Source organism: Chiloscyllium plagiosum, unplaced genomic scaffold (assembly GCF_037043375.1).
Source record: "Chiloscyllium plagiosum isolate Xiang-an unplaced genomic scaffold, Cpla_swu_hap1 HiC_scaffold_9, whole genome shotgun sequence".
In the NCBI taxonomy this organism is placed as follows: Eukaryota; Metazoa; Chordata; class Chondrichthyes; order Orectolobiformes; family Hemiscylliidae; genus Chiloscyllium; species Chiloscyllium plagiosum.
In genome coordinates, this window is record NW_028270147.1 from 26,992,614 (window position 1) to 27,018,628 (window position 26,015).

At 40.2% G+C, this 26,015-nt stretch overlaps 1 long non-coding RNA gene across 1 annotated transcript in view; it reads right to left on the reverse strand.

Moving 5' to 3' along the window:
- Nucleotides 1–2,333: 2,333 nt before the first annotated feature.
- LOC148149107 (uncharacterized) overlaps nt 2,334–26,015 on the reverse strand; it is a 201,980-nt gene continuing 178,298 nt past the window's right edge. The window contains exon 5 of the long non-coding RNA XR_015758123.1: nt 2,334–2,427. This is a non-coding gene — a long non-coding RNA (uncharacterized LOC148149107). The remainder of the gene's footprint in view (nt 2,428–26,015) is intronic.

Genomic DNA, 26,015 nt, shown 5'->3' on the forward strand with positions numbered 1-26,015 from the left:
GAGGCAAAGTAATTATTGAGAATCTCACCCATTTTCTCAGGTTTGGCAGACAACCTTCCTTCCTTATCCTTTAGTGGACCAACCCTTTCTCTAGTTACCCTCGTACTTACATAAGAATAAAAGGTCTTGGGATTCTCCTGACTTCTGCTCGCTAAAGCTATTTCATGACCCCTTTTAGCCCACTCGATTCCTCATTTAAGATTGGTCCTACTCTCCCGATATTCCTCCAAGGCCCCTTCTGTTCTTAGCTGCCTGGACCTTATGTACCTTCCCTTTTCCTCTTGGCTAATTGTACAATTTCTCCTGTTATCCACGGTTCACGAATCATGCTTTTCCTCTCCCTTGTTTTCAAAGAAATATGCCAATCCTGCACTATCTTCAACCTATCTTTGAAAGCCTCCCACATCTCAAATGTGGACATCCCTTCAAATAGCTGCTCCCAATCCACATTTCCCAGCTCCTGCTGAATTTTGATATAATAAACTGGTTGCTTACTTTCTGGTTGATGCACATGAAATTATGGTCCCACAGACCAGAACCAATTTCTATATGCATGGAAATGTGATTTTTTTTTATATTCATCTTTGCGAAATAGATATCACAATGGTGTGGGCAGTATTTACTCCCCATTCTTACTTCCCCTGGAAGGGATGGTAGTGAACATTCTTAAGCCACTGGCTTGTGGTGAAGGTTCTCCCACAAATGGTGTTGGGGAGTTCCAAGGTTTTTCAAGGAGCAAGCAGATTATGTTGAACTTGAATAAGACGCAAATAAGGCCTGATCTGGAGTTTTCCCTTCAGTTCTGCACATCTCACTTTCGGAAAGATATGAAGACATTGGCGTGAGTGCAGAAAAGACTAGTGCGAATTGTTCCATGGATGCATCCATTATTTATGTGGACTGTTTGGAGAAGGTGGGACTGCAGACCTTGAAGAAGACAAAACAGAGTGGAGCTTCAATAAAGGTGTTCAAAATCGTGAAGGAGCGTGATTGATATGTATGAGCTTTCCGAGCGCACGAACAGCAGGCTTTTTAATTTTCTCATTTTGATCCTGATGTCACCCCAGTCAATCTCTTATCTCACTCTTGTAATCATGAATTTTCCCTCACCTCCACAATATCTCCCCTGCCGATCATGATCCTGCTATCCCTCCCCCACTCTCCCTCCTTACTCTCTGCTCTCCAGCTGCAGTTTCATACAATGTTTGGTTTTCTTCACTTAAGAGGGTGGCAGTCTGTCAACTGGAGAAGCTTGTGGCTGGAAAATCTGGTGCAACAATTTAAATTCATCTTTTAGTAGATTATTCAGAAAACCTATTCTTCCAGAATTCCTGTTTCCACTTGTGAAAGGATCAAGAATGAAGGAGCATGAAATAGCTTCATATAGGCTTGTTTCCCTTCACCAAGTCACCCTTTATTTATACATGGATAGTACACGACACTGGTCTAGCTAGCACAGAGTAGGCTCCTAGAGTGAGCAGAACCACTGATACTGGCATTTATATCTGTCAGCCAGGCCTCCTTGAGTGGACCTGGTTAACAACCCCAATCAGAGAACTCATATCTTATGATGTCCCTCTGGCTGACCTTGTTCCAATTATTATATGATATAGATTTTAAATAATTGGCAAATGAAACAAAATTGACAATAAAAGAAATTCACTTCGCAGGTAAAAGTAAAATTTGGAAAGCATTGTTTGAGACTGTGCAGAGGAAGGTTCAATCGAAACTTTCAAGATGAAATTAGACTGGTATTTAGAAAGGAAGAATGTAGAATATTACAGGGAAAAGGTGAGGGAATAGCATGAGGTGAATTGCTTATTTAGAGAGCTGATACCAGTATGATGAGCCAAATGGCTTCCTCATAAGCTACAACAATCCTGTGATTCTGCCCTTCCACATAATGATGATGATAAGAAGCTACGGATTAGCCATGATCTAATTGAATAGTGCAAAGGTTTAGGAGCTGAATTGCCTATTCTTTCCAAACACAAAAAGAAGAGAGGAGAAATCTCTGGTTGAAATCATTCACCTTAATAAGGCTGGACATTTGTAGCTGTCATATCTACTCTTTAAGTGTACAGTTCACCTGCGGGTTACCAATCTCCTGGCACCTGAATCAGGAGCTGGTGTCTTCCATGTACCCAGGGTTCTCAGGGTGAACCAGTTGCATGACATCTTCAAACTCAGAGGCTACATGCAGCACAAATTGATGATGCGATGGTGCCTTTTTAAAAATGATCGCTAGAAGTTGCCACAGAACAGGTGTTTCTCAGAGATTGTATTTAGTTTAAAATAGACCCAACAGGGGCAATCACAACTGCAGACAATACCTGTAGCATGCTGTCTGCCCTTGTTTGCAGACCAGTCCTTTCCCCAATAATAAGAACAGAAAATGTTGTAGAAACCCAGGAGATCTGGCAGCATCTGTGGAGAGAAAGATAGAGTTAAAGATTTTGAGTCCAATGACATTCTTTGTTTGCTTCAAACAAAATTACCAATCTCACAGCAGAATGTGTAAACCAATTACTGGTTCTGTTTATTTGAAGATATGTTAAGGATTGTTCAGCAGAAAGATTCACTGTAAAAAGGTTCCAAATGTACTGTTACAGGAAAACAGAATCACAACTCCCTAACATTACATGCAACAACTTAGACCTTGCAATAATTGTGGTCACTTGTCTTACACCCTGGTTACTTGCTCATTAGGAAACTCCCTTAAAATGGTATCAGAACATCTACTGGTGGCAAATACTTGAAGGTCGCAAGCTGGCTATTTCTATCCAGATACCCAGTTGGCATGGCACCTGCATGTTTTAGATATTATGGAGACAAGGCACAGCACTGAAGGAAATCTTTAACAGTCACTAAAAAGCATTCCAGATCAAAATCAACAGGGGATTGAAATCACAAATATTAGGAAATTGTTAAAGGTGGAATTTGCAGCTGCCAGCGAATATGATTAACAAGCAATCTGGAAATCAAAGTCTATGTATTGTGACAAAGATTATTAGTGGCTTCATTCAAAGCAAGAGGATTAAACATGCAAGTATTTAATGGGCAGCTAGTAATTCTGTTAAATTGAAATATATTAGGAACCGAGAATATCTCATTTACTTGAATCCTTATTAGTACTGGAAAGAAATGTCTTTTATAAAACTCTCAGCGCACGAGCAGCAGGCTTTTTAATTTTCTCATTTTGATCCTGATGTCACCCCAGTCAATCTCTTATCTCACTCTTGTAATCATGGATTTTCCCTCACCTCCACAATAGCTCCCCTGCTGATCATGATCCTTCTATCCCTCCCCCACTCTCCCTCCTTACTCTCTGCTCTCCAGCTGCAGTCTCATACAATGTTTGGTTTTCTTCACTTAAGAGGGTGGCAGTCTGTCAACTGGAGAAGCTTGTGGCTGGAAAATCTGGTGCAACAACCTAAATTCATCTTTTAGCAGATTATTCAGAAAACCTACTCTTCCAGAATTCCTGTTTTCAACATTCCTCCCATCAATCCCACCCCAAATCCTTCCATCCACCCACCAAGCTCAACCCCAAGAAAACCCAACATTTCTTCTAACCATGACTCTAAGCTGAAGTGATGAGAGATGTTTTGACTGGAAGTCACACTTGTACGAAAATAGAAAAAAAAAATCACAAATTAGTTTAATAGCTTCAGTGTATTCACAAATATTATAAAGTGTCTCAGCAAAGAGAATATTTAATCATTTGGGAACTGTTAAAACTCGTTAATGATTTTTTATTAATGAGATGTACAAGGTTATGAGAGCCAATTGCAAAGATAAGCAGTAGCAGAGCTCTTTAAACAATATGAAAAATCGTTGTTTCAGATAAAATCTTTTCCTTTCACATTCCAGACGTGCCAGAGACTGGTGCAAAAATAATTTCTCTTTTCTCTTTCAAATCCACAGAGTCCATTTTCATAAGTGACAATTACAGGAGGGTTAATCACAGTATTTAGGAAGGAACCTGATGAGCAAAGAAACAAAAAGAAGAGGAAAAAAAGCTAAAGTTGAGAAGACAAATGTAAATGTGGATAAAGCAGGTAGTTTCAATGTGATGGCAGTGAAAGCATGGATGTAATGTGTTGAATGGCCTGCTGTGATGGCAGACTCCTTCACAGTGTCATAAATTGACTTTACATTGCTTTTTATTTCGTTTACCCTTTAAAATTGCTCATTAAAGAAAAACTTGTTTCTTCGACAAAGGTTGGGATTAAATTCACTTCCACTATTCAGCATTCTTTTTCCAATCACAGAAATGCAGGCCTTGGTATTATCTGTCACACATGGCTGACAGAGGCAGTATGAATCTGAAGCTTAAATGTTATTTTGCGGGGCTTATGTGCATGCACTGTGGTGTAGGGGGTATAAATCTCTGCAATTGTGAAAATAAAAGCGCAGTTATTACTGCTGTAGAAGTGATTTATTGTTAGATTTTTAAAAGTCATTTATCTCTTGTCAAAAAAGGAGATCAATAGTTTATATACACAGGTTTAAATGGCAACTTGTTTTAGCACATTAACAAAATAACACTGCAGGCCTAAGATAAAGCTGAAAACTGCAAAGGAATGATCACAAAATACTGAAAATGCAAGAAGCAAAGAGAAACACATCAACCAGAAAAAGACAAGTTCGTACAGTGGACAAGCACTTTCATTTCTCCTTTCTTTTCCCAACCTCCCCCAACCCAACCCTCCCCCAACCAATCCTCCCCCAACTCAACCCTTGCCCCATCAACCCTCCCCACCAACCAACCTTCCCCAACCCAACCCGCATTCTATTAGTTAGTTCTGAAGGGTTAGTCTCTGAAATCCCAACTTGTCTTTGTCTCTTTGCAGCCACTACTTATGCTGCATTTTTCACTGGCACTCATCTAGCTGTAATTTGGGAAGACTGAAGACTGACTGACTAGGGGCAGCGCAGTGGCTCAGTGATTAGCACCACTGCCTCACAGCGCCAAGACTATGAGCTCAATTTCATCCTCGCGACATTGTGTGGAGTTTGCACATTCTCCCCCTGTCTGCATGGGATTCCTCTGGGTGCTCACGTTTCCTCCCACAGTCCAAAGATTATGTGGGTTATGTGGATTGGCAATGCTAAATTGTCCAGGGATGTGCATGCTAAGTGGATTGGCCATGAGAAATGCAGGGATATAGGGTGGGGGCGGGGGGTGGGGGGGGGTGGGGGGGGGGGGGGGGTTGGTGAGTCTATTTGGGATACTCTTCGGAAGGTTGGTGTGGACTCATGGGCTGAATAGCCCTCTGCAACCCATAGCACGGGAATTGCTCTCATTCCCCAGCCACCGTTTGCCTTTCTGCGGTGGGGTGGTTGCACGGTGGTTAGCGCTGCTGTTTAACAGCACAAGGGACCTAGGTTCGACTCCAGCCTTGAGCAACTGTCTATGGGGAGTTTCCACGCTATCCCTGTGTTTGTGTAGGATTCCTCCAGGTGCTCTAGTTTCCTCTCACAGTCCAAAGATAATCAGGTTAGATGGATTGTCCATGCTAAATTGACCCATAATCTCCTAGTTTAGGTGGATTAGCCATTGGAAATATGGATTACAGGGATAGGTTGGAGATGGTGGGTCTGGGTGGGACGTTCTTCAGAGGCTCGGTGCAGATGTAATGGGCATTATAGGGTTTCAATGACTCTAAGATGCTCTTCCAACAGCAACCACTATATTCTCTGTGGCGCTGCTGAGTTCAAGGGCTGCCAACCTCTCACAGGAAGAGGACCTCCATGATCTCAATTTCAGTCGAAGCCCTTGCCAGTGCTTGATTGGCATATAATTGGAAGGATCTTTCCTGGAATTGCCACCAAAGGCCTCACATTGGCTCATCAGCCAGCTGCCAAACTTCCTAACTTCTCAACAAGATTTCAACACAGCCCTGGAGTATTCCAAGAATTTTCCTTGTGGAAAAATAAAAACCAAAAGACCTACGGATCTGTAAATCAGAAACAAAATTAAAAAAAATTGCTGAAAGAACTCAGTAGGTCTGGCAGCATCTGCGAAGAGAAATCAGATAAAAGGTTCTGAGGAAGGGTCACGGGACTCGAAACATTAACTCTGATCTCTCTTCACAGATACTACCAGACTTGCTGAACTTTTCCAGCAATTCCTGTTTTAATTTTCTTTGTGGTTTTCTTTCTCAATTATACAAATAACAGTCCCAAACTAAAGTTACCATTCAAGCATAACGCAAAGATTTAACAGTTTTAGATTATTATAATCCTTCCTCTTGTGTTTTTCTCTTTATTCTTATATGGCAAGACTGGCATTTGTTACCCATCTGCAATTGCCCTTAAAATGATTGGCTCTCCCTAGACCCAAAATTCAGAAGATAGTTAAGAGTCTGTCACATTGGTGTGGGACTGGAGTAACATGTAGGCCAGACCAGGTACAGATGGCAGATTTCCTTCACGAAAGGACTTTAGTGGAACCAGGTGGGATTTTGGACAATGCTTGCCATTAGACAAGCTTTCAATTCCAGATTTTATTGAATTCAACTGTCACCATCCATTCATTTGAACATATGTCCCGAGAATATCCCCTTTGGCTTCTGGAATACTAGGCCAGTGACATTACCAGTATATATCTTCATTCAGAAAGTGTCTCAGGCCTGAATGTTAAATTAGATTGAACTCTCTCACTGCATAGGCTTCTCTATAACTATAACATTGTCAGAGGTAGAGATTTACATTGAGTGTTCCTGCTAAAGTTTAGAAGGTTATGCACCAGTAAACCTGCAGTCATCAAAATGGTTTTAACTTGGTGCAGCAAACAGCTGAGTAAGTATAAATGATCGATGTTGACAAATCATTTTCCGCATTAATTGTTAGTGTAAATCAAGGGCAAACGCTGCTTTTTTTAAAAATGGTATCTTGCACCGTGTATCATTGTAACATCCCAGAGGTTTGATTTTTATTTTGGATGTCAAGTGGGTCGATTGTGGCTGCTTGGTCTGCCTACTCAATGAGCATCAGGAGGGAGATGGCTCAATTTTGATCAACAAGCTTAATCTAAATGTAATTCCCAAAGTGACAACTAAATGAGTGCTAAGAAAACCTTGTTGGTTTATTGGGGTAAGGCAGACCTTGTTGCATTTTCTGCTTCAGAGTCACGCAGAAAGGAAATATGTGCACAGCAGAAATTCATTTATAGTGTTCTAAAATGTTCTGTTCACTTCCAGAGATTTCAAAAATGTGCTTATTTTTCTCCAAGTTTATCCCCAGGCTTAATTAATCAATCCCAGAGAGTTTTACTCAATAGTAAACAGACTCACATAATCAGCACAGAATAATGGAGCACTACGCATTCTTCACAGTCAAGTTTGTTTACATAGAAGTCAAACAGTAGGTAGTCAATTGCAGTGGGAGGCTGGGTTATGGTCTCAATGTGAGTCAGGCATGGAGCTCAGAGGAGAAGGCAACATTTGAGGCTCCGAGAGGAACATTGATGGTCATTGAACAAAGTTAATGGTGCTTCCACAACACTCTATTGGAAGAACAGTGAGGTTAGTGTTAGTCAAATGAAGAAGAGAGTCTTGATAAGGGTACAATGTCTGTGCAGCCAAACATTCACTCAGAAAGAATCACAAGGTAATGAGTAAAGATGACATTTTAATAAATCTAAATATCTTTGGTTCTAAAATCATTGACATGTGCTAAGTATCCTGGCCATAATAGTTATTGGTGACTTAAATGAGCACCCATTAACAAACTCATTTTTTCCTTAATGCGATATAGTCTTGGGCATCTTGTCTGGAATGCACTACAATATACTGCCTAATTTCACCTTTTGCAACTTATTGCCCTGCTTTGTCAAGAACAGGGTTGATGCAAGTGTACCATATTCAAAACAAAGTTGACACACAGGATTACACTATACATAAATATAAATAACATTGAGGTTTATAATAATAGATATGGCGCTGTTGGATTCAATATGCTTTATTTTAGTGTTTCCCCTCATTGAGAATATATGGCATGTCTTCTCATTTCTTTGAAGAATTTAAAGGGAGAATAAAAGATATTCACATTGTTCCAATCCCCACAGAGGCTGATAAGTTTTAAAACCAAACGTGAATTTCCAGGGAATTACTGAAAGGATCACACATTGTCAACAAGAATTAAAGATTTTGCCATAACATAAACTAGAAGCAACATTGACTAAACATAACGCAAAGAGTGGTAAAGGCATGGAATGCTCTACCTGCTAATGTAGTCAACTCAAACAATCCTTAGATAAGCACACGGATGATTTTGGGATGGTGTAGGGGGACGAGCTGAGAATAGTTCACAGGACAGCGCAACATCGAGGGCCGAAGGACCTGTTCTGTGCTGTATTGTTCTATGTTCTATAACTTTAATAGGCACCTGAGGCTGGATTTTATGAGGCATCATACACCCTGACACATGAAGTGCCACAATTTAAAAAGTAAGGAGCCATCCCCAAAATATTGGCTACCACACAGCCATTTTATATTGCAAGTCATGTTACTGATTCAAAATTGAAACTTCCAACACCATGGCATGGCAGGGGGCTATAGAGTAGAAAGTCCCACTTTAGATAGCTTTCAACCAATCAGATTAGTTAGCAGCTCTACAGTTCCAGCAGTTTGATGGACACTGCGATAACTACAGACAGACTCTGAACAGCAGGAAATTTTGGAGTTGGTTTCCAATGTAAGTCTAGAGTATTGGCAGGGCTCCATTGGCAGTGCCCAGCTCCCGAGGTGAGAGTCTGTGTTTGAGAGACCAGAGGAGGTGCGAGGTAGTCTATCAATTTGGCAAAATGAGGTTATCCCCATTCTTGCCCAATACTAGTTAGCACAGGAGAAATGGACAAGACACTTACCCATCACTCCCTCTTCCCACGCCATGGGTAAAGTAACAATTAACAATGAACATTTCGGGGCCCCAAAAGGCTGAAGGGTGAATGTGCTTCCTGATGCCTCCAGTGACCTACAATATATTGGGGAGGAAGACAATGGGAAAGCTACATGCTGCATTTGCAAACATCCCCAGCAACAAATATGTCAGAGAGCTATAAAATCCAACCCTAAGCAACAAAAATAATCTTCCATTTAACTTCCACAATAACTGAAAATCCCCCGATCCTGGTTATGCTTTATTCTCCTAAAAAGGTCTCCTAATTGGCCAGTGCATTTACCCTATTCAGTCCAAAATGAACCTTAACACTCAAGGGCTGGCAGCTTAATTTCTTTATCTTCCACATGCAAGTAACTCCTAGCCTTAGAGTAACTATGCCAGCAAAGGACAAATTGGAAATTCTCCCTTCTAGCCAAAGCAATTCTCCCAACTTTGTTGACTACATATTCTCTATAATTTTATGCAAATTTTCATCTGCATCCTGCATAGTGAACAGCAGAGACTTCCTGTCTCACTGTCTGATTCTTGCGGACCAATTGTGTCTAAGGTTTGGTGATGTTTTGGGAAACTCTGCAACCTGATTCCACAATGGACTCTTCCCTTCTCAAAACCCATTTCCATGGTATTGCAAATCACAATGGATTATTACCAAGTTGAAATGTTGATTAGCTCTCCCTTACACCCCAAACACCAACCTGTTTTTGAATTAATCAACAGTTTCATGTGCAATCAACTACAAAAACCAGACATTTCCAATACCTCCATGAGAAGTGGACCCAAACTATCTATCGTTAGTGCAGCAGCTTGGTTGATTGATCAGTGTGAATATCTTGCACCTTTCTTCCCAGTTAAACAATCTGCATTTTTCCTTCCTCTTTAACCACCAAACTGCCCAACTTGTCAACAGGAGAATTTCAGCTTTTATGCCTTTTTACCTCAAATTGAAGACAATTCCAAAACATAATCGACTAAAGTTTTGTGTTTGTAACAGCATTGAAAACAAAAATGGAATTAAAAAGAACCATATTCCCTTAGTTTAGACAATAATGTCAAAATCAAACACTGTAGGATTAAGCCAAGATCAAAATTGGGCTATACCACTGAAGGAGAAAGTGAGGACTGCAGATGCTGGAGATCAGAGTTGAGAGTGTGGTGCTGGAAAAGTACAGCAGGTCAGGCAGCATCCAAGCAGCAGGAGAATTGACATTTCAGGCATAAGCCCTTCATCAGGTATGAAGCTTGTGGGCTAGGGGGCTGAGAGATAAATGGGATGGTGTGGAGTTGGGGAAAAGGTAGCTGAGAGTGTGATAGGTGGATAAAAGTGGGGAGAGAAGGTCATAGGTTGGATTCAGCCACAGGGTGATGGGGTTGGTTGGTGTGGGTGTCCCAGAGATGTTTCTGAAATGATCCACAAGTTAGTGTTCTGTATCCCCAATGTAGAGGAGACCACATCGGGTGCAATGGAGATAACAGATGACATTGCTGGAGTTACAGGTAAATTCCTGTTGGATATGGAAGGATCCTTTGGGGCCTTGTTCAGCCACAGGATGGTGGGGTTGGTTGATATAGGTGTCCCAGAGATGTTTCTGAAATGATCCGCAAGCTGGTGTCCTATCTCCCCGATGTAGAGGAGACGACATCGGGTGCAGTGGATACAGTAGACTATACTACACCTCCTCCCATCCCATTTCCTGTAAAAATGCCATCCCCTATTCCCAATTCCTCCACCTCCGCCGCCTCTGTTCCCAGAATGACCTTAGAAAATCTCAGATGGCCTCCTTCTTCCAAGATCGTAATTTCCCTTCCCATGTGGTCGACAATGCCCTTCAGCACTTCTCCTCTACTTCTCGCACCTCTGCCCTTGAGCCCCAACCCTCCCAACACAACAAAGACAGAACCCCCTTGGTCCTCACCTTCCACATTCCACTCCATATACATTGCATCATCCTCCAACACTTCCGCCACCTACAAACATACCCCAAGACCAGCAATATATTTCTGTCCCCACCCCTATCAGCATTCTAGAGAGACCATTCCTTCCGTGATTCCCTTATCAAATCCACACCCCCACACCAATCTACCCTCCACTCCCGGTACCTTCCCCTGCCAACCGCAGCAAGTGCAACACCTGCACCACTCCTCCCACCTCACCCCTATCCAATGCCCTAAAGGATCTTTCCACATCCGACAGACATTTACCTGTACCTACTGTACCAATGTACCTGCACCAATGTCACCTACTGTATCTATTGCACCTGATGTGGTCTCCTCTACATCGAGGAATCAGGATGCCAAACTGCAGATCATTTCAGAGAACATCTCTAAGATGCCCACACCAACCAGCTCCACCATCCCATGGCTGAACACACTTCAACTCCCCCTCCCATTCCGCCAACGACATGCAGGTCCTGGGCCTCCTCCATTGCCAAACCCTTACCAACCAATGCCCGGAAGAAGAACCCCTCATATTCTGCCTTGGGACCCTGCAACCACATAGGATGAATGTGGATTTCACCAGTTTCCTCATTTCCTCTCCCCCTACATTAACCCAGTCCCAAGCCTCCAACTCGGTACCGCCCTTTTGACCTGTTCGTCACCTTTCCCATCTATCTGCTCTACCCTCCTCTCCAACCTATCACCTTCTCCCCCTTCTTCATCCACCTATCACACTCTCAGCTACCTTCTCTCCACCCTACCGCCCTCCCATTTATCTCTCAGACCCCAGCCCACAAGCCTCATCCCTGATGAAGAGCTTATGCCCAAAATGTCGACTCTCCTGCTCCTCAGATGCTGCCTGACCTGTTGTGCTTTTCCAGCACCACACTCTCAACTATGCCATTGAAACCTGCTCTGAGTCAAAGGCTGAAATAAATTTTCTGATTTGGCTGAATTGAAACCTCAAGCATTTTCCACTTGAATCAAAGCATTTACACTGTATGCAAGGAAGGAGTTGAAGAGATTAAGTTCAGCAGGAGTTTGAAACCACAGGCATCATGATATTATTGGAGGTGGTGTTTGCAGCTGCTCGTAAATATAATTCAGGAGCAATAGTGATGAAGTAAACAAAACTTCAAACCTGCAAATTGGGAGTTAAAAACTATGCCAAGACTATTAGTGTCACGATGCAACCAAAAAAGGACTATTAAATATGACAACAATTAACGGACAGTAATTGGACCATGCTAAAATAATGCAGGGAGCTGAGAAAATTTGAGTCTTCCTTAGTAAAGAAAGATCATTTATAAACATTTCAGATCATAGCAGCAGAAATTAATACCTCGGTTCTCCGACACATGATGAGGTATTTAGGTAAAATGATTATACAATTTTTTGGCAGGAAGTTGTATTTGTACCAAATTACAACCTTGTTAATAAATAGCCTTGGTTATTCACAAATATTGTAAAATGCGTCAAAGAGAAATGTTTAATCAATTGGGATCTCTTAAAGCAAGCTTGTTAAAGAATTTCCAATGATTTGATACTCATGTTTAGGGAATTTACAGTCAAGATGAGCAATAAAAAGAACTCTTTATGTAATATATAAAGGAGCAACTTCCAGAAACAGAAATTTATTCATTTTGAGATATAACTAAATTTCACTATTTTTCTCTTTAGCTTTGCATGATGTTTTTGTCATTCCTGTACATGTTTTCACTTTGCATAATCAGGTTCTCAATAATACTTGGAAGGCTCAGCTTGAATGAACTGGACTTCTTCCCACTGACGCAACTCTGCTATGAATTGAAATGGTGTGTATTTCTGCTAATTTGTTCCTCTCATTCTGGTGGCACAATATGCTCTAGTGAGCGCTCTGTGTGGGAACTAACAATTCTAAAGAGATCAGATTTGTCAAGGCTAGCACCACCAGGTATTCCCCTGAATGCTGAGTTCAAAGTTAACATTCATGCTTCTTCCAGCCCATTTCCAATTCTCTTTACTCAATCACCCTACTTCACCATCATTTTGTCACTCTTACAATCTGTTAATTTATGGGGAAGTATGGAAGGTTGACTCTCGCCAGTATTCTGCACTTTAATCTCTAAGAAAGGCATACCATTTCAATTGGTGCTTTCCGGACGGTCTTGCTGAATGTACAGTGGATATTTGTTTAAATTTGGCTCAGCAGTACATTTAAGTGCTGTTTTAGTCATACAGAGCTAGAATCTTTGATAACAGTCCGTAAGTATTCATGTTCTCAAACTCTGTAGCAATATTTTCAGGACCGACTATTAGGGAGTCTTAGCTTCAGTACTGAGTTTAAACAAAACAAAATTATTAGAAACTTGATTTTATCTCTGGCAGCAATTTGAAATGGGCTTTTCACCAGATCTGACTTTCTTTCCCCATGAGGCACTGTCAAAGGAGATTGAAAAAGGCAAGACAGGACCCACCATAATTGACAACATTTCTTTCTGATAATGGAAACAGGGCTACCTTCAGGCCTTTACCTGGTGCTGATGGAAGACATAGAAATACTGTCATAGCCTTCAAAGACTGTGCTTTGAAATGTAGTGATGATACTGTGAGGAAAGTAAATAAAGTCACCATATTCCCATTCTCTCATTAGAGAGAAAGAAAACTGGTGACAGCTTAACCTGAGGGTCATCACACCTCAGGAAGGGGAGAGTTTGAGAAGGTGGAACCTTCCTGGTTTCTTCAGTTGGTACAGGAATCAAGCCTAGGCTTTTGGCATTCCTGTATATCACAAATCAGCCATCAACCAAGTTAATTACATGACCCATATCATTGCAATCATATTTATTACTTGTGCCAAGCACCAGGTAGAAAACCCAGTCTCAAACAAAGTGACCAAGTACATAGTCAATCTGGTCACATAGAAATATACCTCATTCCCTGAAGTTTACACACATCCAAGAAAAAAAGAGGAAAGAGTGTCTTTCATCACATTAGAATAACCCAAGTGATTCAATGACATTGGCACACTTTGTGAAGCTTTTAAGTAAATGAACATTACAGTCAATTTCATGCACTATCAAGTCTTGCAAAAAACAATTAGATAAGCTAAGTCAAAACCCAAAATTGCCCAAGTCTGTGCAGGACTATTGCTGTAGTGGAACCAGTTTAAAGTTCAATGTTACAAGCCAATGGTCTTTATGTTTGCTTTTTCAACCACATCCTCTAGAAAGCAGTGGAGTTCACATGGTTTATTCATATTATAGTTGTGTGCTAAGTAGATTTATTTTACTAAAGCAGCAATGCATAATGTGCTTCTCTCTATCCACCAGATAGCACAAATAGGATCATTAAGCTAACTTTTATTCTGCATTATTCAATAGTGCATTGATGGATGTGGATGTTACCATTATAAACAGACACTGAGTAATGACTCTTATTTATTTTTAACATAGCCATCGGTCCTAACCATTTTAATTCCTGAGAACAACACAATATTGCTGAATGAGTTTGGAAATAGGTTGTCAAAAAGCATAGGCAAGAAAAAGACACAGAGGAGCAATTGCAAGAAAAGGAAAATAATGTGAAATGTTGAGGCAATACAAAGTGATACTTCAGTGTGTTATTCTATGGGGGAAGATATGGCTTGATATGTTGCAAACAATAAAATTTTGGTCCCAAATATATTCTTGCTAGAGATTTATGAGCTAGATAGCAAGGAAAGCTGTAGAAGTCTATGCAAGCCATAGTCAACATGGCTTTGAGTGTGGGAAATCATGTCTCACAAACTTGATTGAGTCTTTTGAAGAAGTAACAAAGAGGATGGATGAGGGCAGAGCAGTAGATGTGATATATGGACTTCAGTAAGGCGTTCGACAAGGTTCCCCATGGGAGACTGATTAGCAAGGTTAGATCTCACAGAATACAGGGAGAACTAGCCATTTGGATACAGAACTGGCTCAAAGGTAGAAGACAGAGGGTGGTGGTGGAGGGTTGTTTTTCAGACTGGAGGCCTGTGACCAGTGGAGTGCCACAAGGATCGGTGCTGGGTCCTCTACTTTTTGTCATTTACAGTAATGATTTGGATAGAAGCATAAGAGGTACAGTTAGTAAGTTTGCAATCATAGCTCCTTGAAAGTGGAATCTCAGGTAGATAGGATAGTGAAGAAGGCGTTTGATATGCTTTCCTTTATCGGTCAGAGTATTGAGTTGGGAGGTCATGTTGTGGCTGTACAGGACATTGGTTAGGCCACTGTTGGAATATTGCATGCAATTCTGGTCTCCTTCCTATCAGAAAGATGTTGTGAAACTTGAAAGGATTCAGAAAAGATTTACAAGGATGTTGCCAGGGTTGGAGGATTTGATCTATAGGGAGAGGTTTAACAGGCTGGGGCTGTTTTCCCTGGAGCATCGGAGGCTGAGGGGTGACCTTATAGAGGTTTACAAAATTATGAGGGGCATGGATAGGGTAAATGGGCAAAGTCTTTTCCCTGGGGTGGGCGAGTCCAGAACTAGAGGGCATAGGTTTAGGGTGAGAGGGGAAAGAAATAAAAGAGACCTATGGGGCAACTTTTTCACACAGGGAGTGGTACGTGTATGGAATGAGCTGCCAGAGGAAGTGGTGGAGGCTGGTACAATTGCAACATTTAAGAGGCATTTGGATGGGTATATGAATAGGGAGGGTTTAGAGGGATATGGGCCGGGTGCTGGCAGGTGGGACTAGATTGGGTTGGGATATCTTGTCGGCATGGACAGGTTTGCACCGAAGGGTCTGTTTCCATGCTGTACATCTCTATGACTCTTTCCACTATTATAAAATAATCAAATAAACAGCTCCAAATGGCACTGTACCAAAACCCAAAAATGTCAATGTAAATTTAAGAAATTAATTGAGCAAGTATTTTGCAGGGTAATGACGCACCCCATTCCCTATGGTGCCAACTGGCCATGGCAGTCTCAAGCATTCTGGCCGACACTGCATGCTGTCTCCTCAATGAAACCTGGGCACTAAGCAGGGATGAGAGGCAGAAATTTGGTGCAAGAGGAACATTTCCTTGCTAAGTCAGGCAGTTGAATCTCCCACATCTGCAATCCTCACTTTCTCCTAAGTCAGGTAGTTGCCACATGACAACATTTGGGGTACCTGTAATTTCATGAGTCTCCATCCTGGAAGAGACTAACCTGCTGAAACAAGCAGTTCATTTTTCTTGACCAAGTCCTGAACCTATGGATGTTGATCTGGCCTCCATGGCATCATATGCAGCTTACCTCCAATTTGTTCAAGTAAATACTTGCTATCAACTTGTTAATAACTCTGTACCAAAGTATGTAATGACTTCACTTCAACTTGTTGAGTAAGTTAGATATCCTCACTCACACCTTGTGGATATCTCAGACATGATCTGGATACTTTCACTCCCTCAATTCAGTTACTGCAGGACCTCTGCTTACCTGCCATTGACTTATCACTGGCATTGATAATACTTCTTCAAAAGAGAAAATATTGAAATGCTGCTTTTGAATTTGTGTTGGTTCATCATCCACTATCAAAGTGAAAATCTGTTGTATCAATTTGTTAACTTGCCAAAGGGATTCCTCCCTTGCCCCAAGGGATTTCCAACTTGACACATGGAGCTTCAAACTGCTCCCACCGATCCAGCTCCTTTAAGGACACCCATGTGACTAGTCTTTCTAGGTCACATTATCTTCATGTGCCTCTTACCAGTTATGAGGGGAAGGTTTCCTTCTGTGGTACTGTTCTTCGTTGTTGCTGCTTGTCTGTGGAGCTACTTGAGTTGCTGACACACTGTCTATGTTTTCTTAAAGTGGTAATATTTATAAAGTATAAAACTCTTCAGCAATTCTTTGCTCCTGGGTTGAGTGGATTAATACACTGTTATTATCTTGAGGTGTTTATGCAACAAATCCACAACTGATCCCCACGTCATAGCTTGCATATCAACAACTGGTGGCTTGTTGGTGGAGCAGAGTGCTGCCACATGTCTGAGTGAAATGGACTACCTAATTGACAATAGCATAGGATAAACCACAATTGTGTCTTAACAAGGAGGGGCACTTATCTTACCAAAGATATAGTTTATTTTATGACAGGAATAGGAATCAGTTACATTGGCTAATTAGACATAATTACAAAATGTTTGAGAGTCAGAGATGACACGACTGTCTCCACCTCATGCTAGACTGCTCCCCTCCACACAAAGATTGTGGGACCTCTTCAAATTATGTGAAGCTTAATGCAGTTTCAACTTTACCCCTTTTAGAACCATTAACTTATGATAACAATAGAGGGAACTAAAACCTTAGATTTAGACACATTATGTAATCGTCCTCTAACTCCAGTACCCAGTCATATAATTAACACTGCTCAGTAAACCCTTTACTCTTCCCAGCTCACAAGCATTTGTGAACCTTTGAATGTATGCACAGGTACTGATCTTTCACATGGATCTTCTGAAATCCTGCCATACCTGCAATGGGAAGTAAGTGGAACCTGTGGAGAATCGGCATGAATGAGTGCAAGCAATTGTTTACACTGTTGCTGTCAGTATTCCAACAATCTCACAGCAGTTACAGTCACAAATCAGGACATTCTTCACCAGAGCATGGCCATTGTTTATTTTTTACATTCTTTATTCCTTTCTCGCACTAATTCACTTTCTGCCTTTTGGTTTTTATCTCCTGTTAACAGCTCACATGCTCAAAAACAATCTCTATTCCTAATACATCTCTGTTGTTGCATCTCCCCAGACTTGGGATTCCGTAACTAATCTGGTGCAAAGGAATAATGCTATTATGATATTGACATCTCTTTAAAACTGCTTTTGTTTAATTAACAAGGGACTTTTTCAAATAGCTTTAAACAAACTGAATCCAGCAAATGGTTTGTTTTTCAGCAAATGTTTTCTCTTCCGAGGGCACATGCATGGTTTGAACACACTAAAATACCATAAAATTGTTGGAAGTTGGACAACCAGATTGGAATATGTTTTACTCTATGAATTTTTATTTTATTTCTTTTCTATATTTTGCCAGCTTATATCGAGCTTCATTGATGATCAGCTGCTTAGTTTGAGCATTTGATTTTGATCAGTTGATTTCAAAATAGTTTTTCAGTGAAACTTAATTTCTATGCCAGAATAAAAACTCATCAGAAAGTGCAACTCCAGAGACCACAAACTGGGTCACTGCTCCGTTTAGTGTTATATTGCCAAGTATAAATGTTGCTTTTTATGTCTGGAGAGTTAATGTGATGAATAAGACTAATTCTCAGAAGATGTAAAGCTGCTAAAAGAAGAATTGCGGCCCAGTGACATTGGAAGGAGATTTCTAAATTACCAATGGACTTAAGAGAAAACCAATTAAGTTTTAAGTTGGATGTGCATGAATCCATTTCATAGAATAACTGTTAAGATTATCCAATGTTATATTAGTAATATTGTTTTGTACAGTTCTTTCTTATGTCATGTTGGGTAAATAATTTTGTTATAATCACATTTAAGTGGACCTAGATCTTCCAAGCATCCAAACAGATGGTAGGATTATCATTACATTCAGAAAATCCTCTAAATCGACACTATTGCAAATTTCTTCCAGTGTCATCTGGACCTGGCTATCATAGAAATGTCAGAATAGCCACTCTTGGCGAATTATGTCAGAGCAAAGTTGAAGGAGGTCAGGATATGTCCTATTTTTACAACATTGGCTGACATGTGGCAGATTAAAACTCCTTTCTTGATGCTATTATTAAAAATAACAATTCTTACTTACTAATAATAAATGAGTGAAAGAGGGAATGAATGTGTAGGTGAGTAAGTGAGTAGTTTGGTTAGATGGACATTGAAATGTAGGAGCCAGATTATATCATTCCTTGAACTTGTTCCACTATTCTAGATCATAGCTAATCATCTACCTCAAAGCAATTTTCCCCATATGCCGTAATGTCATTATTACTTAAAAATGAATTAGTCTCCATCTTGAATATACTCAACGTTTGGGCTTTCACAGCCCTTCTGGGGTAGAGAATTTCAAAGGTTCATTACCCTCCTCACAGGAAAGTCCCATTGTCCTTTGCACTCTCCTTTGCATGCTCTCAATGCAGTGTATCTCCATGCTTGAGTAAAGGAACTAACAAAATCCATCTGTACACAATACTTCAAATTTCACAAGACTGTACAATTAAACCAACATAGCTTTACTTTTATGGTCAACTTCTTTTGCAATAAAAGTTAACATAACATGTGCCTTCCTGTTTGCTTGCTGCACTGAATATTTGCCTTCACTGACTCATAAACAAGGGCACTTAGCTTCCTCTGGACATCAATGTGCCCAATCTCTCACAATTTAAGAAATACAATCAGTTCTGTTATAACACGGTAGTTCTCATGCAATGCCATATTAAAAGAAAATCATGTAGTCACAGCACCATTTAAACTAATGGGGCTGGAATTGCAGTATAACCAATACAAGCTTTAAAAGTTTGCACTTTAGAAACAGTGTTCCCAATTCGTCAATCACGTTATAGGGAATTCGCATTAACAAAATGCACTTTAGAGCAGAATGACCTGTTTGCTCCACCTTCATTCCTCCCACCACAGGTGGGTAGGTGGATAAGGTGAATAGGTGGGTAGGTGGATAAAGTGAATAGGTGGTTGAGATAATATTTGGGTAAGAGTGTAATTGGATGGGGAGGAAATCAGATGGGTTGGAGCATAACCGGGTGGTTGGGTGTGGAGTGATTGAGAATCAGAGATTTGATTGGGATCGGGCAGGAATTGTTGGGTGTTTCGTTGGTATTTGGATCTGGTTAAGGTGGAATTCACATTATTAACACGGGCCAGATGAATATATCTGTATATCAAATAATTAACTTAAAAAGTTTCACCAAACCTTCCTTTTGATATTGCCAGTAAATTTAAGAGAGAATGTAAACCTATAGAGGGCAGTGTGACAGTTTTCAAATGGCATAGGAAATAAATGGTACAATCACAATAGGTCAAGTGGTCGCTTCCATGGTGTGAATGCTGATGATTTTAATACATGTAGGTCAGGGATAATGAGTTGTTAGTGACATTGCTAGTGTTGTTAGGATTATATAAACCATCCGATTAAACTGATTATATTTACAGGTACTTTTTCTTAATCTCCCTTCATTTTATTTCACACAATTTTAACGTCCCTCAAAACACCACATTATCCTTGCCCTTAGCTCATAATCTCACACCCAAATTCCTTTCTCCAACAGGACCTTTCCTGAATTTCACTTCATTCACTATTCCCAAATACTTTATTCATGTACAACAATGACCTTGATTTTTGCAGTCGGCATTGAAACAATGGTGCTTGCCCCAACACAAAAGAAGAAGGTGAAGATTTAGTGAACGCTGTAGTAAGGGATTCCCCTTTCCTGGCATTAGATTGAAAATACTATTCTCTAATCAACCCTTTCAGAGATGTTATTATATATCTCTGGAGCAGGTGGGAATTGAACCTGAGTCACCTGGCTCAAGAGTAGAGATACTACCACTGTGCCACAAGAAGCTCTCAAAGTCTGGTATCAGTATTAGTGACAAAATCAAGCAGAGTAAGCACCCAATCACTCTGAAGTATTCTCACAGATAGGAAACAATGAAGTGAAATGTAATGATTAATTCATTTTAATTACATTTTACAGACAGCAAAATAAATGATTTGGTCATTTACATGAGATTAAGGCAGAAAGTGAATGATCATAAATTTATAAATATAGAATGTTTGTAAAATAGGTGTTTAGCATAAAGGTGAAATTAATTTTGGGAGCCAAAGAAGTCATTCAACAACATTTTTAAACTTAGTATACCACTGAAAATATAACCTATAACCAACAAGTTGTGGCTTTTGCAAGGATATTTTCAATGAGGGTAATCATGGTAAAGGACAAATTACCAAGAGATCTGTGATTTCGAATTGACTGAAAACAGTGACATTTTCAACAATGCATCCTATGGAAATACACAGAGTCACTAATAGTGACTTCTGCACACAGTGTATAAGTGGTTTCCAGAGGTTGTCCCTCAAAAGGCTTTAAACGATAATGTTTTAAATAATTAGATTAGATTAGATTAGATTACTTACAGTGTGGAAACAGGCCCTTCGGCCCAACAAGTCCACACCGACCCGCCGAAGTGCAACCCACCCATACCCCTACATTTACCCCTTATTACCTAACACTACTGGCAATTTAGCATGGCCAATTCACCTAACCTGCACATCTTTGGACTGTGGGAGGAAACCGGAGCACCCAGAGGAAACCCACGCAGACACGGGGAGAACGTGCAAACTCCACACAGTCAGTCGCCTGAGTCGGGAATTGAACCCGGGTCTCTGGCGCTGTGAGGCAGCAGTGCTAACCACTGTGCCACCGTGCCGCCCACCAGCCACTGTGCCGCCCACAAATAATGTTGAGTGTGAAACTGCTGAACATATTTCCTCCAAGGATAATTCACGCCAATGGCAAAAAATAATATTTGAATCACAGCATTATAGAACGAATATAGGTATAATGGTATTGAATTGAGCTGTCTTGAATTGAATTAGCTTTATTGTCACATGCACTCAAAGGAGTATAGCAAAATGTTTACACGTTGTTACTTACAGGGCCATCATAAGTACAAGGTATCAAGTACAGATTCTTCAGTAGAGGTTTTTAGAAAAAAAAGAAAAAGAAAAGAAATTATAAGTCCAGCATTGCAGATTGTAGGCATAAATTAGAAAATAGAGAAAGAAAAAGTTCAGGAAAACGGTTATTCCAACCCAATCCAAGCTGGCTCTGGCCTCCAGTCCGCACCGGGCATTGACTTCAGACCATGCCAAGCTTCACCTCAAAGCTCTTGAAGGCAGGAGACAGCTCTGCAATCACTTTGAGATCAGAAGTCCATGCTGAAGACAGCCATGGCCACCCAAAGACTGCCATGGTCCACCGAAAGACCACCATGCCAGACTGAGAGATTGCCATGCTGGGCGAGAGATTGTCACACCACGCTGTCGGGACACTGCCATACAGAACTGAGAGACCACCACACTGGGCTGGGAGACCACCATGTGCCACATACACACAGTTACACTGGCCCAAGCGACTACCATGCCGGGCAGAGGGAACACCACGCGCTGCTGAGAGATTGCCACGCCGGACCACATTCTCTGAAACCATCTGAAATGCCTTAAGTAAGTTCGCTATTACCAATCCTTCCTATTGGTATTAGTCTGAGTTACTGATATCGAGTGGGATAGGATGCTCATACTCAGTCTTCAGCAGAAGATAAGCCCAATCTTGATACACAATAAATACTTATTAAATATTGCTTAGTAGCTAGTTTAAATACTGCTAAAAGCAAACAAGGAACTGAAACGTTACATTTTGCATATATCAGAACTGGTTCTCAAGAAACAGAATTAGTAAAAGGACATCAATTTATAGCACCAAAAAAGGTTGCTGATTGGTTGGTCCATCATTGGAATGTAGAAACATGGAAGTAAAGAAAATAAGAGCAGGAGAAGGCTATTCAGCCCATGGAGCCCGCTTCACCATTCACAGCTGGTCATTCAACTCAGTACTCTACTCCTGCTTTCTCCCCATGATCACTCTCATTTCTGTCTTTGATACTTTTAGCCCTATGAACCATCTGCAAATCCTTCTTGAAACCATTTAATGTTTTGGCCTCAACTACTTTCTGTGGCAGAGAATTCAATAGGCTCACCACTCTCTAGGTCACTAATTTCTCCTCATCTCAATACTAATTAGACTACTATGTATCCTTAGACTGTGAGCACTGGTTGTGGACTCCCTGGTCATCTGGACCATCCTTCCTGTGTTTATCCTGAAGAGTCCTGTTTGAATTTTATAGGTTTCTAAGATGGTGATGCAGCAGGAATAGTTAACTGTCAATCTTACTTTAAACCCAGGTGGGTGGATTCTGAGTGGTCAGGGTGTTACCATGGAAATATAGTAGAGACTGGCAATCTTCATGACCTATTTTTAATGACAAAGGTGAAATGTTGTATAAATTCCTTTTGACTACATGAAATAGGGTCCTGTGTATTAGTATTTATAGCTTTTGACTTCCACAAATGCATCAGACTGTGAGCCTGACTGATGTTCATAAACTGATGACCAATAGCAGAATAACATTTTACTAGTTGTCATTCTGTTCTGAGTTCAGAATCCTGCTAGTGGCCATCATTTGTCAATAAATCAGGATTGTTACATTGCATCTCAGACACAGGATTTGGTGTGATATGAGCCTTAACTTCAGAGTAATTACATATTACTGATTGCTACACCCAACAACAGTCCTTTTAATCTTGATGGATGGAGCTTATCTCTTGATGTCAGTTAACCCTTGCAGACACCAGCTGCCTTTTCAATAGTGAGGTCCTGTGACCCATTGTGTCTATAGTCACTCTCTGTAGGAGCTACTCAGCTAGACCCAGCCCTGCACCATTTTCCCATAACCCTGAGGTAGTTTGCTCATTTGATAATTATCCAGTTTCCCTTTGAAAACCACAATATATTCTGCCTCTGCCATAGTCTCAGGTGGTGCATTCCAGATTATAACCAAATTGGTGCATCAAGGATATTTCTTTCTCTCGTGTTGTCATTGGTTCTTTTGTGAATCATTTTAAATCAAAGAATTCAACCATTCTTCCAATGGGACACCTTGTTTCTAACTACCCTGTCCAAACCACTCTTTCTCAGCTCTCTCATGCAGAAACAATACTGGTTGTCACGGTGCAGCATCTGCAGCTGATAAGGAATCTATGAAATACAAAAATGCATTGAACTCAATTTCTGATCATGAACAATCCTATTTGGAAGGTGTGTGTGTGTAACTGATTGCAAAGATTCTTAACTAATTCCAGTATAATGATGTTCACATCCTATCCCTATCACTTCCTGATACAGATAGTTGGATAATAGTATATAGTAAGAGTATATAATAATAGTAAGAGTCATAGAATCCCTACAGTGAGGAAGCAGGCTATTCAGCCCTCAAGTCCACACTACCCTCCAAAGATCATCCCACCCAGCCCCATTCTCCTATCCTATCCATGTAGTCATGCATTTCCTCTGATGAGCTTGAACCTTATGGGCAATTTTGCATGGCCAGTTCACCTAACCTGCACACCTTTGGACTGTGGAAGGAAACTGGTGCACCAAGAGGGAACTCACACAGACACAGGCAGAATGTTCAAACTCCACACAAACAGTCACCCAAGTGTGATACCAAATCTGGGTCTCTGGTGCTGTGAGGCAGCAGTGCTAATCACTGAGCCAACGTGCTGTCCTTGGGGAACAGAGGCAAAGGATGATTAAGTATCATTATAGATTGGTTTCTGATCTTCCACTAACTTCAATTAAAATGTAAGCTATGACTTTAATCCAGCAAATTTTTCTCACTGATTCGACTCCCAACTCTCTTAATTTATTATATCTTTTTAAAGTTAGACTATTGACTAATTTATTTTCCTGCCTAAATACATCAGTGCAGCTGATATCATAAATAAATCCCTTACAAATATCTTTTATATCAAATAATTAATTTAAGAATCATTTATCAACAGTGAAGTCAGAGAATAGGGATACAGCAAATATTTTGAATAGTGACTGTTTATAAAGGGTTAGCTGCTGCAATTTTCACAATTTTCTGAAATTGCCACCTATTGATACTGTAATGTTTGTATAAAATACTAATTTTTCAGTGATAAGTACACTTTTGAAAAAGATATTCTTATGTGCTAAGGCATTTTATTGAAGGTGAAACAAATCATTTATAGCAGAACTAAAACTAACTCTTCTTTTGTTGAAATAATTTGTGCACTTTTGGCAGAATATTCTATGTTCACACAAAGTAAGTGAATGCAAACCCATTTACAAGTTTCATAGCAGACTAGCAACTTCAGTCAGTGTATAACATGTGGTCACTGTTTGAGGTCTCTGCTAATAATAGTGATCTGAAATGAGTTTAGTCTGCTAATCAAATAGAGCATTTCTTCATTAGAAGCTACTCTATTTTCTAGAGATCGTGACTGCAGTGAGCTAACTCTTTCATCACCAGTGCATTGGAAGAGTTCAGAAGACTTACCTTTATTGATCTGACTTCAACGAACAGAAGTTATTATTTCACTTTAATGAGAAGGAACCTTTTTTAAGTTTGTATCTAGTTTATAGCTGGTAGGGATAACAAATTGAAGGGAGATAGAAATGTTTCTGAGCTGACTGAGACTCACAGGGATTAATTACCAAGAATCCCTAACTGACTGAAAAAGCTGAACAGATGGAGTTTCTATTTCTCGGTAAATGAGTAGTCCCAGCCTTCAGGGGATGAGTCTGACCCACAGGGGATATGGCCTCAACCACAGGAGACCCTAAAAGTAACACCCAATGGAATTAAAAATCTGAATTGATGGTTGTGAATCATTCATTGTAAAGTGATTTGAGACATCCTGAGGTCTTTTTTTAATTGTAAGGAGTTAGCTGATATTACTTCATTTAGCCATTGATAACCAAGGAAGGCAAGCTCATATGCCACATGGCAATTTGATTGAGTTGTGTTTCAACAAAGAGATTTGAATGCTTAGCTTCTACCCAAGGATTCTGTATAGAGCTGTATATTCAAACTATGGACTGTCACGGATTGCTAACGTACTTTTGAAAAAATGTAAATCTAAATCAGTGTAGAGATTTTGCTTTGGGCGCAATTGAGAATTTATGACCAAACTAATCTCAAAACTGTGCAGATTAAGTTACAGTTCAAACTTCAATCAGAGTCTTTTTTCATATTAATAAACTTAAATTCTTCTAGACCAGGCAAGATATTGGAACATTGCAACTAAAAATAGGTTTATCACAAATATTAAGCATTTTTAATGTGTCTGGTCCTCCACCATCGAAAAACCCAATTTAAAAAATCACTTAAAACAAATATTGTTTTCTGAGTTGCTTACTAGTCAATTTCATAACGAATTATATATTTCTTGATATGACAAATTTTTAAAAACATGTTGATATGATGCTCATATTTTCTCCAAACAACACAACAGATGGAAACCTAGAATGTCAAATCAGAAAAAGTGACTAATCTTGTGTGCTCTTAGAGTGAATTGCTTTTGATGTTGCTCACAAGCATTCAAAATTT